Source organism: Rousettus aegyptiacus, unplaced genomic scaffold, assembly GCF_014176215.1.
Source record: "Rousettus aegyptiacus isolate mRouAeg1 unplaced genomic scaffold, mRouAeg1.p scaffold_m13_p_6, whole genome shotgun sequence".
In the NCBI taxonomy this organism is placed as follows: Eukaryota; Metazoa; Chordata; class Mammalia; order Chiroptera; family Pteropodidae; genus Rousettus; species Rousettus aegyptiacus.
This window is the reverse complement of record NW_023416309.1, coordinates 41,507,017-41,521,053: the sequence shown is the minus strand read 5'-3', so window position 1 is coordinate 41,521,053 and position 14,037 is coordinate 41,507,017.

Genomic DNA, 14,037 nt, shown 5'->3' with positions numbered 1-14,037 from the left:
AAGTACGTGGGCCTGAGTTGCAGAAAGTGGAAAGAAGAGGACAGCTGGGATGGCGGCAATGGGCAGAGCTGAGTGCCCCAGCCGTTTGTAAAAGTGTGCTCCCCTGTATACCACAGTCCCCACCACTCTCCGTTCAATTATCGCCCACCGCCTTAACTTCTTTACTTGTCTGGCCCAGTAGATTTCAGTCTGTGTATATCCTCAGCTGGTTTGAGGGAGTCACTTCCTGTGGAGAGCTCTCTTGGGACAAAAGAAGTCCCTGAAAACAGATAAAATTCCAGGAGTGGGGAATAGTGTTGGTAACTGAGCTGGCCTCCTTCATTGTACATTGGGGGAATCGAAGAATGGGATCTGGAAAGATGAAGGCTGGGAGGAGTCAATGTGCGGTCTGGAGTACGTAGTACTCACCTTTAAGCTTATAATCATCTCTCAAGATGTGGTTATGGATTTAGAGGAGTAGGAAGAACTTTTTACTAGATTCCAGAACTCCAGACTAAAGACGTTTCTTGATCTTAAAACCTTAAGAATGTATTTCTAGGATAAGTTTTAATTTCAGAGAAATTCAGAGAATTCTTACCTGAAACAGGTAATAAACAGGTAAATTCAGAGAAATATTACCTGAAACAGGCTGTGAGAGAAAGGGGGGAAAGGAGTCCTAAGGGGCTTTGAAGCATATTCCTTGGCTTTGTGCTTGATGTCATGGATGATAGCAAGGCATCATCCATGATGCCTTAACAGCCTGTGCCCCTGCTTCTTTATTACAGATTAAGGCCTGAGCTGCAGGGACTCTATTTTGAGTGCTCTGGGTTCAGAAAGACCTGGTGCAGTGAAGGTTGGAAGAGTGTTCATACTGCTGAATAACACTCCGTGACAGCCATTGTGCCAGGACTTTTGCATAGATTTACTTCTTCTGGCCATTCTTTAAGGTGGCCCCTACCTCCATGTTACAGATAAGGAACTGAGAGGCTCAGCTGCACCATGCTGCATGAGGTCACTAGCAAGCAAACATACATGCTTTCCTCACCACATAATTCTTCTTCTTAGAACAACGAAACTGTTGAAGTTTCATTAATTTCCATGCAGCCAGAATAAGGGTAAGTGCCTTCAGAAGAGTTTTGGCAAATAAAGTGGCACGCTGTTTTGTAACTGAAAGAACATTGGACCCCGAGTCAGATGTGATAGGTTTGGATCGTGGCTTCTGCCACTTAGTATGTGGGGATAACAATACCTGCCTCCCCCAAGGTCATGAAAGATTGAGTTGATGCATGTAAAGGTACTTTGAAAGCTGTAAAGGTATAAGGGATTACTGTCATCATTGTCTTCTTTTAAATAAAGGGGCACTGCTTCGCATCTATCATCAACAGGATATGAGTTGGGTTTAATGATGGGGTTGCAGGAAACTGTCCACCATATCCTTGAACAAGCTGCCCCTTGGGAGAGAGAATACAGCCAACCTTGATTGATTATGGTACCAGGGGCTAGTGTGAGTGTGGCTAAGTAAAAGTAACTAGGCTATAGTTCCAATCTCATTTCTTTTATTTATTTTTTAGGTGAGCCAATCCTTGATTGACCTCATAGATTGCAAGGACCTTGTGAGCCTATAATCTCTTATTTTTAATTTTTTTATGCCTACAGCACCTGGTCTTCCTAGATGGTCCCCCATCCAATCTCATTTCAAGCATGTTATTCAGGGCTACTAAAAATCAGCAAAATGTCATGGTTAGAGTTTTACCTTTCTTTTTCCATCTTTCAATAGAAGCAGTACTCCAAAGGCAAAACACACATAGAACAAAAGAAAATGAGACAAACAACCCAAATGATCCAACCAGGAAGTAGTGGGCCTGGATAACCTAGAGTGGACTGCAGTTTGCTTTTTCTGAATAGCTTACCTGAAATTCCTTACTGAGATTTCCCAATGGGACTTATACCTCCCCTTTCTTGGCATCCCACTCACAGGCCCAAGATGTTGGCTTTAATAATTTTAGCACAAAGCTGTACTACAAAGAAGTGATCTTGGCGGAGCCTCAGACCACAACTTCCAGCTGGCTGGGTTTCCTGAGGGATTGCCCTGTCTTATCTTCCTCGATGTCAGACTCAGGCACTGCAGACACACTGGTGTGTCGTTCCCAGGTTCTCCTTCCTACCATATCCTCTGTGGCCTCTCTGCAGTGCTCACTGCTCTCGTTGATTTCAAGGTCTTCTCTTCTCTCATAAACTCTTTAGTAGATAATAGGTCTCCCAGAGGCAAGGAGGCTTGTGGTAAAGACCTCTACCTAAGAGATCTAGCTTTGCATCGTGGTTCTTCCTAGTCATGGAACTTCGAACAAGTCTTTATTATTCTCTGAATCTTAGTTTCTTTATCTGTAAAATCTCAATAAAATCATCCACCTGAGTAGTTTCCAACCTGACCGCTCATTAGAAGTACCCAGGAACTTAAATTCATATTCTCAGGCCTTGTCCCAAACCCATTTAAGCTAGGTTTAAGAGCCCTTGACATACCTCTCAGGAGATTCTGTGAAGTTTAAATGAGATTATCCATACAAAGTGGTATCACAGTGTCTTACCATGTGCATGCTCAGTAAATAGTGGCTAATAGAAGTATTGACTTCTTTAATTCGTCCAATCAGTAAATATTTACTGAGTGCAAGGCATTGGACTAGGTGCTAGGGATAAGGCAGATGTGGACTCTGCTTTTGTGAGACTGGCATTCTAGTGAGAGAGAAGGAGGGTAAATAACTAATTACATAATTATTTGTTAATCATAATTTCGACAGGTGCTTTGAAGGAAAGTACATGTTGCTGTGGGTCATATAACAAAAAGCCTGACCTATGCTGATAATTCCCAAATCCCTCTTTCCAATTCCCAACTCCAAACTCACATATCCAACTGCTCGTTGGATATCTCTTCATGTATGCTTGCTGGCCTTCAAATACTCTGTATCTAAAAGTGAATTTGTCATCTCCCTCTAGCCACTTCACCCCAGCTCACGTCTTGATCTTGACTTTTCTGTCTCATCTCTGTTCCTCTGCTTATGCAATTCTTTTTTCCTGGAATTTCCTCCTTTACCCCTACTTCACTTGTTGAAATCCTTAAGGCTCAAATGCCAACTTCTCCATGAAGCCTCCCTGCTATTTTTAATGTAAAGTAGTCCTTCCCTCCCATGAAATCTTCTCCTCCTATCCATAGCCATTGCGGTACTCATAGTTACTATCATTGGCTCATAGTTACCACCATTTTCTGTTATAATTATTTGTGTACTTTTTAAAGTTGAACTGAGAGCTTGGTCGCAACTCTCTATATCTATGTATTTCTCTCAGCATCTACCACAGTATTAAACATATGTACGGTGAAAGAAATAGTTGAAAATTATTTCCTATATAACCATTTGAGAAAAGTCTTTGGTATAACATCAAAGGTGTGATCTAGGAAAGAAACTGATAAATTTGACTTCATCAAAATTAAAGACTATTTTTCTCTGCAAAAGACCCTGTTGAGAAGGTGAAAAGACAAACCACATACTGGGAGAAAATATTTTCAAATCGTGAATCCGACAAAGGATTTGTACCCGTAAATGTATAAAGAATTCTAAACACATCAGTAAGAAAACAAATATTCCTATTAAAAATGGGCAAAAGATTAGAACACACATTTACCAAAGGGAATAGAAAGATGGCAAATAAGCATATGGAAATATGTTCAATATCACTAGCCATTAGGGGAACAAAAATTAAAACCACAGTGATATACAGCATATACCTACTAGGGTGGCTGAAATAAAATGCTGATAATACCAAGTGCTTACAAGGAATCAGAGCATCTGGATCTCTCATCTGTTGCTGGTGGAATTGTAAAGGTACATTCACTCTGGGAAACACTTTGGCAGTCTTTTATAAAGGTAAACATACATTTACTATATGACCCAGCAATCTCATTCCTCAGTATTTAGCCTAGAAAAATTAAAAAACTATGTTTACACAAAAATCTGTACATGAATGTTTATAGCAGCTTTCTTTATAATAGACAAAAACAGGAAACAACTCAAATGTCCTTCAACAAGTGAATGGATAGATAAATCATGATACATCCATCCAATGACTACTACTCAGTATTAAAAAGAATCAAATATTGATGAATAATTTACAGCTTGTATGACTTGCAAGGGCATTATGCTGAGTGGAAAAAAGCTAATCTCAAAATGTTACATATTATGTGACTCCATTCATATGACATTCTAAAAATGGCAAAATCATGATGATGGAGGATGTATCAGTGGTCGGGTTAGGATTGTGGAGATGATGTGACTATAAAGGGGTAACATGAGGAGTGTGTGTGTGCATGTGTGTGTGTGTGTGTGGTGATAGAACGGTTCTGTTACTCGAATCTGTACATGTGATAAAAAGTCATAGAAATAGGGGGAGAGGGACAGGGAGAGGACGAGAGAGAGAGACCGAGAAACCTAGTCAAAACCAAATTCAAATCAGGTCCATAGTTGAATTAATTCGTTGTGTCAGTGTCATTTTCCTGGTTTTGATACCTGTACTATGGTTATGTAAGATATTATGGAGAGCAAGCGTGGGGAATGGCACATGGGAACTTTCTGTACTATTTTTAACAACTCCTTGTGCGTCTTAAACTATTTCAAAGTAAGAGTTAGTGCTTTGAATACACATATATTTATAAAATTTATATATATGTATATATGCAGATATTCTTTGGAGACATGTGCTGACATATTTGGAGTTGCAATGTCATGATTTATATAACTCACTCTCAGCTGTTTTAGCAAAAACAGTATACATACACACAGAGAGGAGAGATAAAGCAAATGTGGTGAAAAGTTCATAGTCAGTGAATACACATGTTTATTGTCTTCGTCTTTCAACTTCACGTATGAAATTTTTCAAAATAAAAAGTTAGGAAAATTGATTAATATGTAGATAGATAAGTAAACAGGCAAGTAAGCAAAAAAGAAAGTATTGTCCAAATCTGGAATTGAACCAATGACCTTCAATCTAACACTCTCCCAACTCTGGCCAATCACTCTAATCCTTCCCTCCTGCCCAGCAGTAGGAAAATCCTGCTTGTTCTGGAGTAACAGAATAAGGTTAGCAGTCCCATTCTGTTGGGAGTATTTTAAGTGCTACTCCAAGTCCTTGGTGTTACCATTGTCATCTAATAAACATTTACTGAACCCTGGCTACATGCCAGCTGCTGGGATTACAGTAATGAATATAGTTAGAAGTGATAAAAAGTGTCACTTTCTCAGATTAATTTTTTAAAAAATGAAATCATATGCATTTTATATACTTTTTTCAACTTCCTTTTTCCACTTCATAAATTGTGGCAGTTTCTCCACATCAGTAATATAGGTCTATTTATTTATTTTTGCAATTTAATGTAGTGCACAGTTGTATGGATGTGCCGTAATTTGTTTCCTCAATTTCTTGTTGGACTTTTTGTGGATTCTAATTTTTCCTTATTAAAAACACTCTAATTTTTAAAAAGAAAGAAAAATAAAATACATTACCTGAGTGAAATCCAGGCTTCATCCCTACTTTGCCATAACCAACCAGCCAACCAACATTTATTATCGAACACCTTCTGTGTGTTTGGTGCCGTTTGTGTCAGTTCGTGTGAGAGAAGACATGAGACATGGCCCCTGAGGAGCTCATGATTAGTTGAAGAGGTATGGCTAACTTGAGGTTCTAACTTAAGGACCACCATAAGGCAGTATGCATTGACTGCCTCATGTATGTATTTGTATCCACCCCCGTTATATGATATTTTTTAAATTAGCTGTCTTTTCAGCCAAGTTTCTTTAGCATCCATGAAAAGATGCTCGCATGAGCATATCATTAAGACAGGTGGGGAGGATCATCCCCCAGACTTTCTGGAGAAAGGAGGATATTTTTAGCGAAGACACGTGAAAGAACATGACATCAAGCTAAGTCATACTCCTATGTGTCCTTTGCCCATAAAAACCAAACTGTTTCTGTTTACACAGAAGATAAAAATAAAGAGTATGACTCTTTGGTATGGTTCAGTTGATCGTGACATATCAAACTTTGTGGTAATTTTGTTCACAAATTTGTGTTTCCATGGTTTTGCATTGTGTTTTTGATACACAGTCTTTTCCCCTTTCATTTGTTCCTATTTTTGTTTAGGGCATTTGAGGTTTCTTGGTGACCATTCTTATTTAAAACTAAAATCAAAACAAAGTTTCTGTTTTGACTTTAGCCATCTCTCTGTGCTTATGACTATCCAAAGGGCTCTGTGTGTCTGTGTGCTTCTATATCTGTTTTCTCCTATACTTTTAACCATCCCAGAATAACCTCTTTATTCACCACTTCTAAATCCAAAGTTAGGCTGAACTGGAGTTACCAGGGCCCCAGGATTAAGAGAAACAAGAAGGCGTGCTCGCTTAGCCACGTTTCAGGACCTCGGACAGCTCCCCCCACCTTCCAGGCATGGCTGCTGGCTTTTTATACTTGACATAATGTTAGAATGGAATTGTATTTGAGAAACCATTTGGTCCACGCCCTGCCTTTTGCTGACACCTGGAGGAAGAATCTCGATCAGCAAATATTTCAGGATTATTAACTGCCTGGCTGTGGGAGATTCAAAGGGCTTAAGGGTTCCCTTTCCACAACTATTTCATGTGTCTGCTGATGCTATAAAAATTCCTTCAGTTCAACTCAGCAAACTTATGTGGATCAAGCTTTTCCCTCCCTAGAAAGAGAACTGCCTCACTACAGGTACACTCTATATCGAGAAGAGGAATAAAAGGATTCCAGTTTGAATGAGAAAATTCTCTCTCCAAAGGTCTGGTCTCCATGGGAACTAGAGGAAGAGAGAGTACCAGAGTATTGGGGGCCCAAAAAGGTCTGGAGAGGGAATGGCAGGATGAAGTGGAAGAGAGGGGCATTTAAAGTCTGGGGTCTCTGAAGGCATATGTGGTGAGCTTCACAGTGTTCACACCAGTGTGCCTTGAGTGCACAGGCAAAGGAGAAGCCTTACATTTTCCTAAAATGAGAATACAGCAGCCTATGGTCTCCTCTTCCAAACATGCAAAGCAGGTCACTTTCAAAAGGTATTTATGTAATGATTTAATATGTTTTTCTTCTTTGTTCTTCACAACTTAGAGTTTTATTATCAATGTTTCCCATTTGAATAAACTGAGACACTAAGAGGTTGGGTAACTTGCCCAAAATGACAATTAGAAAATGGCAGAGCTGGGCCTTAAACCCAGTTTCTCTGACTCGAAGTCAGTTTTTCTAAAACCTTTTTGTCACCCCAAACAGAAACTCTGTAACCATTAAGTAATAACTCCCCATTCTCCCAGTCCCCTAGCCCCTGATTAACTTCTATTCTGCATTCTGATTGTTCGATTTTGACAATTCTAGGTTCCTTAAATAAGTGGAATCACACAATATTTGTTCTTTTGTGTCTGGCTTATTTTATTTAGCATAACTTTTTCGAGAGTCATCCATGTTGTAGCATGTAATTTCTTTTTGTGACCTGTCAGGGTCTTGTGGCTGCAAAGGACAGAGATTTCACTGAGGCCACCAGAAGTAATGAGGAGTTATTGTAAGCAACCTTGTAGAATTGAGGAGGACAGAAATCTTAGCCCCATGGCTAGAAATTCAGAAATAGCCATATGACTGGATTTACTGGGACTTAAATACAGTTTGGAACCTGATCAGCGCAGCTCTAGGGACTTATATATCTCATTGCTCCCTTAGTGCCAGGAATATGCTCTTTTCAGATACTTTGCCATTTTGTGAACTTAGTGATGTTTTGCTTCCACAGCTCCTGTATGGTCTGGCATGACCAACCACCAACTTCTTACTCTGTGAAAAGCAACCCTTAGGCTTTTGCTGACTCCAGATTTCTATCATTTCAGTGATATGCTGTCTTTTCTTCCTTTGTGCCCTTCATCTTCTGAACCTACTGTCAACTGATGAACTCTCTTCAATTATCTCTGACTCTATTTTCTGACTGTCCTGGTTAATTTCCAGTCATCTCATCCCATACCATCTCATAAGCCACCTGCCTGATTAGAAATTACCTGCCCTTGAGTCAAGCATCTTCCTCTGCCCCAATCCATTGTGGCCAGGTTGATAAGTGACATGCTATTGAATATGGGTCTTAATGGTAAAGACCTGCCTATCTTGGGAGGAGGTTGGGAGCATGGCAGCCAGGCACACCCAGAGAGTCATGGACGTCAGTCCTGTATATCAGTTCTACCACACTATACTATGAGGCCGTCTATTGCTTTTAACCTTATGGCTTGCATCTGCTTCTGCGACTTCAGAAGTCGCAGAGCAGAGGTGTATATATGTCTGAGTCGATGTGTACTATGCAGCTATTTCTGCACTTATTTTTAGATTATATGTATGATTGCCATATGTTGATACGTAGTTTGGAGTTGCTTAAAATATTCCCAGCTTCCATCAAGCTGCCTACTTACCGTTCTGAATGGGGTTGTTTCTCTCAAGACTGAAAATCTGTTTTCACTTCTCTTGCCAAGTCTGCAGTAACAGAAAGATATACAGAGTACACTGAGGTGTTAACAAATCCATGAAGTGGGTTCCACTCCTGTAAGCTGTAGGAAAAAGGACTGGGTTCCGGGAATCAGGCCATTTTTAGTTCTGTGACTATGACGGAGAATATAGTGCTTACCAAATAGTACATAAATATCTCATGCCCACCCTCTTCCTGCTACATTTCTCAGCCTTCCTTGTGGTTAGGTTGGGGTATGAGCCTAATTCTGGTCAAAGGGCTGTAAAAGTGGCGATACATGTTCTCCACACTTTCTCTTACTGGGAGGTATGAGCTGAGTTGGCAGACCCCACAATGTAGAGGCAGACTGGATCCCTGAGTCATCATTAGGCATGGTGCTGCCCTATGGAGTCTCCTGGCCTGCAGAGGACTTTGTGTAAGTAGGAAATAAACCTCTATGAGTTAGGCCCTGGAGACTGGGATTTGGTTTGATATTACTGTAGAATAGTCTAGAGTCACCCCAATGAGGACAGTCACTAGCCAACTGTATAAGCTTGGGCAAGTAACAGTGTCTTCAGTCCTCATCTTCTTCTGAAACATAAGACTTGTCCCAGACTCAAACATCATCCTCTAAAATTCTCTGATCCCTAATTGATTGACTGTGTCCTGTTTACATTTATTATTATTATTATTATTATCATCATCATCATCATCATCATTTGTGCCTACAACACTTGGTCTTCCTAGGTGGTCTCCCAACCAAGTACTAACCAGGCCTGACCCTGCTGAGCTTCCGAGATCAGACATCAGGCTTGTTCAGGGTGGCATGGCCATAGACCATGGACTGTGGCTCCACTGGGGTGCAAACTCAGGACCTTCTGCATGTAAAGCAGACGTGCTAACTGCTACACTATGGAACCACATTCCTGTTTACTTTTTCTGAGCCAAGTTTCCATTCACTTTTTTCCATTCTTACTGTCACTGAGATATATTATTTCTCACTTGAGCCATTTCAAAAGCCTTCTAATTGCCCCCCCACCTCCATGTCTCCAGGCTCATGCATGTCAGCCTTCCCACTTCCTCATTGTAGATTGTCGCCCTCTGCCTCAGAAGCCTTCACTGGCTACCCACTGCCTGCTGAACGAAGTCCATGTGATGTCTGAAATTTGAGATCCTTGATAATCTGTGGTTGGTTATTTGTGCAGAGCTCTCTCCTCCTTAAAGTGTGGGCTTCTTGAGGTCCAGCACCATGATGGGTTCAGTTTATCCCCCCTCACGGCTAATGCCTTTTGAAGTAGGAAGTCAAGTATCTTCAAATTAGGAATGAAGCCCTAATAAAATTATACAAACTGCCAAATGAGTTATAATGATGGTGTTTGCAATATGCAGAACATGTGTATATTAAAATGCAGACTATGCATATGTTAAAATCCAAGGTTGATTGAAGACTATCTGAAAGGGCCTTGTGCAGTCAGGGAGGTAAGGGAGTTACAAAGATGCAAGGCAAGGTCCCTGCCTTCCAGGGTATGGATGTGTGTGTGCGCAGCAAGCAGTCTGCTTAGAACAGTAAAGGAGTCCTTAAAGTGGTTTCCTAGGGACAATAGCAAAAAGGAACTAACATGTGCATCTTATTTTCTAGTTCAAACAGCATTTTTCCAAAAATCCTATGAGGTGGCTATTAGCATTTTAATTCTGCTGATGAGAAAAAATATTGAGAGGTCATAGATTTACCCAACGTCACAAATCCGGGCTTCTAACTTGACAGCTTTTCCTGTGTTCTCCACTGCACCAGTTATCTCTCCAAGTGCCTCAACTCCAGTACCATAAGCTCCCTCTCCCGGTTTAGAATACTGTTTAAAATCCTCTTTAAAATCATAAAGCTCAAAGGCCAAGGCTAGGATAATACAAAATGAGTCTGGAGCATCTGGTATTTCCAGAAAGAAAAGAAGTGCTCAAAAACAAACAAACAAACAGACAATAAATAATTTTAAAAGATGGGGCATGTTAAAAGGACATAAGGGCCAACCTGGAAGACTCCCAATAGCCATAGCTGGAACAAATTGAGCAGGAAAATAAATTATGATGGTAATGAATTTATGGCCCAAAGAATAAAATAAACATCTATGAGTCCATACTGATATAATTAAAAGATTGCATAAATAAATAAATAAGGAAGAAACAAATCTCCCTTATAGGAGAATTCCAATTAATGCATGTAAAAGGAATGAGAGAAACAGAAAATCACCATTAGGGCACCAAAGTAATAATTGCTGCAGGAAAGATCTACTGATGAAGCTAATATTAGTGAGCAAAACTTTAAGGAGAAACAGGATATACATCTCAAAATATTTATTAATTACCTTGTTTTAAACATATGTCCAAAAATGCTTAGGTATTCCTCCCTCCAGAATGTAAAGCTTAATTCTCCTCTTTTTAAGTGTGGGTTAGATTTAGTGATATGCTTCTGGTGAATAGAGCAGGAGTTAGCAAAGAGCCCAACAGGAACTATATTAGTCTCTGTGAGCCATATGGTCTCTTTTATTAACAACTCCCCTCTACTATTGTAGCATAAAAGCAGCCATAGAAAATATGTAGACGTATCTGACACTATTACACCTGAAACTGCTATACTATTGTATGTCAGCTTTGTTGAAAAATAAAAAAATAATTAAAGAAAAAAATTTAAAGACCACACACACACAAAAGAAAATACTCAGATGAATGAGTGTGGCTGTGTACCAATAAAACTTTATTTACAAAAAGAGTGAGTAGGCTGGATTGGCCTTGCAGCCATAGTTTGCCAACCCCTGGAATAATGAATGGAAAGGAAAAAATACTAACTTTGCAGTGGAGAAACCTGGCAGGCACCACCTTCACCAAGTGATCAAGGTTAACATTACCATAATAAGTTGTATTGAAGTGAGGTCAATTATGACAGAATAAGGAACTCCAAATTCCATCCTTTGATAATAGTAATGAAAAATGTAGCAAAAACTGTCAGAATCAACTTTCTCAGAACTCTGAACACTAAGCAAAAGCCTGCAACAACCAGGGGGATGCTTTCAAAAAAAAAAGAAAAAGAAAGAAAGAAAAGAAAAAAAGCCAGCTAAATCTTGGTAACAACAGTAAACTTTGTGGTGTTTTAAAGTTACCCTGGTTACCCCACCCCTCTTTCCCCAGAATGGAAGTAGCCTTGAATAAAATAGCTGTATTCCCAGTATATGTACCAGTAACAGAGGGAGCAGGATGGACCTCATGTGCAAGGAATTGTGGTTGCTTGTTTTAACCTACCTGGTGGCTTCCTAAAGGAATGGCTCAAAGAATTTGCCTTTATCTTGTCTAACTTGGAACTTTATACTCCTGGGGTAGCTACCCAGGGAGCATTTGATACAAACATTTATAGGCAGATGTTTTAGTTGCTGTTGCCTGGAGTAATGGGTAACAGTTGAGGTAAACAACAGACTAATCTAACATATTCCTGGGAAACTAGAAAGCCACAAACATGCCCAGGTTTATGCACATGTTCAGGAAATACCCACTTTCAATAATGAGTAGAACAACTAGACAAGTGCACATGTAGTATTCCCCAAGATAGGTCAAATGTTAGGCCACAAAACAAGTCTCAGTAAATTTTAAAAATTGAAATCATACAAAGTATCTTCTCCAGCCACAATAGAATTAAGCCTGAAATCAATAGCAAAAGGGAATTCGGAAATTTTGCAGGTATGTGGAAATTAAACAACACACTCTGAAGTAACCAAAAAATAAATCACAAAGGAAATTAGGAAATACTTTGAGATGAATAAAGAAAATGCAATGCACCAAAACTTATGAGATGTAGTGAGTAGTTTTCAGAGGAAAATGAACACATACATTAAAGAATAAGGTTACCTCATACACTGTTGGTGGGATTGCAAATTGGTACAGCCACTATGGATAATAGTCTGGAGATTCCTCAAAAAATTAAAAATGAATATGCCTTTTGACCCAGAAATTGCACGTCTGGGTATTATCCAAAGAAAACCAAAACACTAATTAATAAAAATCTATGCACTCCTGCGTTCATGGTAACACTATTCATAATAGCCAAGATATGGAAGCAACTTAAATGCCCATCAACAGATGATTGGATAAAGAAGTTATGGTTCATATATACAATGGAATATTACTCAGCCATAAAAAATGAAATCCCACTATTCGCAATGACATGAATGGGCCTAGAGGTTATTATGCTGAGTAAAATAAGTCAGAGAAAGATAAATACCACATGATTTCACTTATATGTGGAATCTAAGGAACAAAAAGAACAAGCTAATTGAAACAGCTTCACAAATAAAGAGGACAATCTGATGATGGCCAGAGGTGAGGGGAGTCAGGGAACCGGGAGAAAAGGACGAAGAATTAAAAGTACAAATCAGTAGTTAATAGTTGGTTGTGGGGATGAGGAGCATGGCATAGGGAATGCAATCAGCAGTAATATCATGGCTATGTGTGGAACCAGAGGGGTGATAGGGTAATCAGGGGGATCGTTTCATAAACTATATAAATGTTTAACCAATGTACTATATACTTGAAACTAACAATAAAATAAGATGCTAAAAAAATGATGTTGACCCTATATTAGTTTATTAGGGTTGCCATAACAAATACTACAGACTGGATGGCTTACTCAGCAGAAACTTATTTTCTCACAGTTCTGGAGGCTAGCAGCCTAAGATAAAGGGTTGGCAGAGTTGATTTCGTCTGAGGCCTCTCTCTTTGGCTTGTAGATGGGTGTCTTCCCCCTCTCCTTTTCCACATGGTCTTTCCTCTGTGCATGCCTGCTGTGTCCTTATCTCCTCTTCTTACAAGGAGACCAGTCATTTTGGATTAGGGCCCACGGCGATGACCTCATTTAACCTTAATTATCTCTACAAAGACCCTATCTCCAAATACAGTCACATTCTGAGGTGACCTGGGGTTTAGGATTTCAACACATGAATTTTGGGAGCACATACGTCAGCACATGAGGGTGACCTTGGGAGCCCAGTGTGTGGCATCACAGAGATCCAGAGCAGTACGCACTCTGCAGCGCGGAGGGGCAGGGATGTGTGGGGCCGTGCGTGGAAGGTTTTCATCAGCCACACGTATGGCAGTGACAGAGGCAGCAGTTTCCCAAAACAGGTTCTCTGATGAATGAAAATGTGTCTTCAGTTCTCTGTCCTTAAAACAATACTGGCCCCTTGAGTTTGAGCAAGACCAGGAATGCTGAACCACTCAAGGAGAGAAAGGAATATTAGATTTTCTGCTAATCTGACATATGGGTGATCAAGTTGGTTTTCTTTTGAAGAACAGAAGAGATGAGACCTTATTTGTCCCCTAGGTTGGTGATTCTGGTCATTTCAGGTCATGCTGGTTATATAAATCTAAACCGGGCTTCTGAGAAACAGTTGCTTCATATCTTTTGTCATTATTCCATTCCCTGTTTCTTTGGAAAGCGGGACTAGCATAGTGGAAAACAGGAATCCTCAGGTAAATAAAAGGGTCCTTATCCT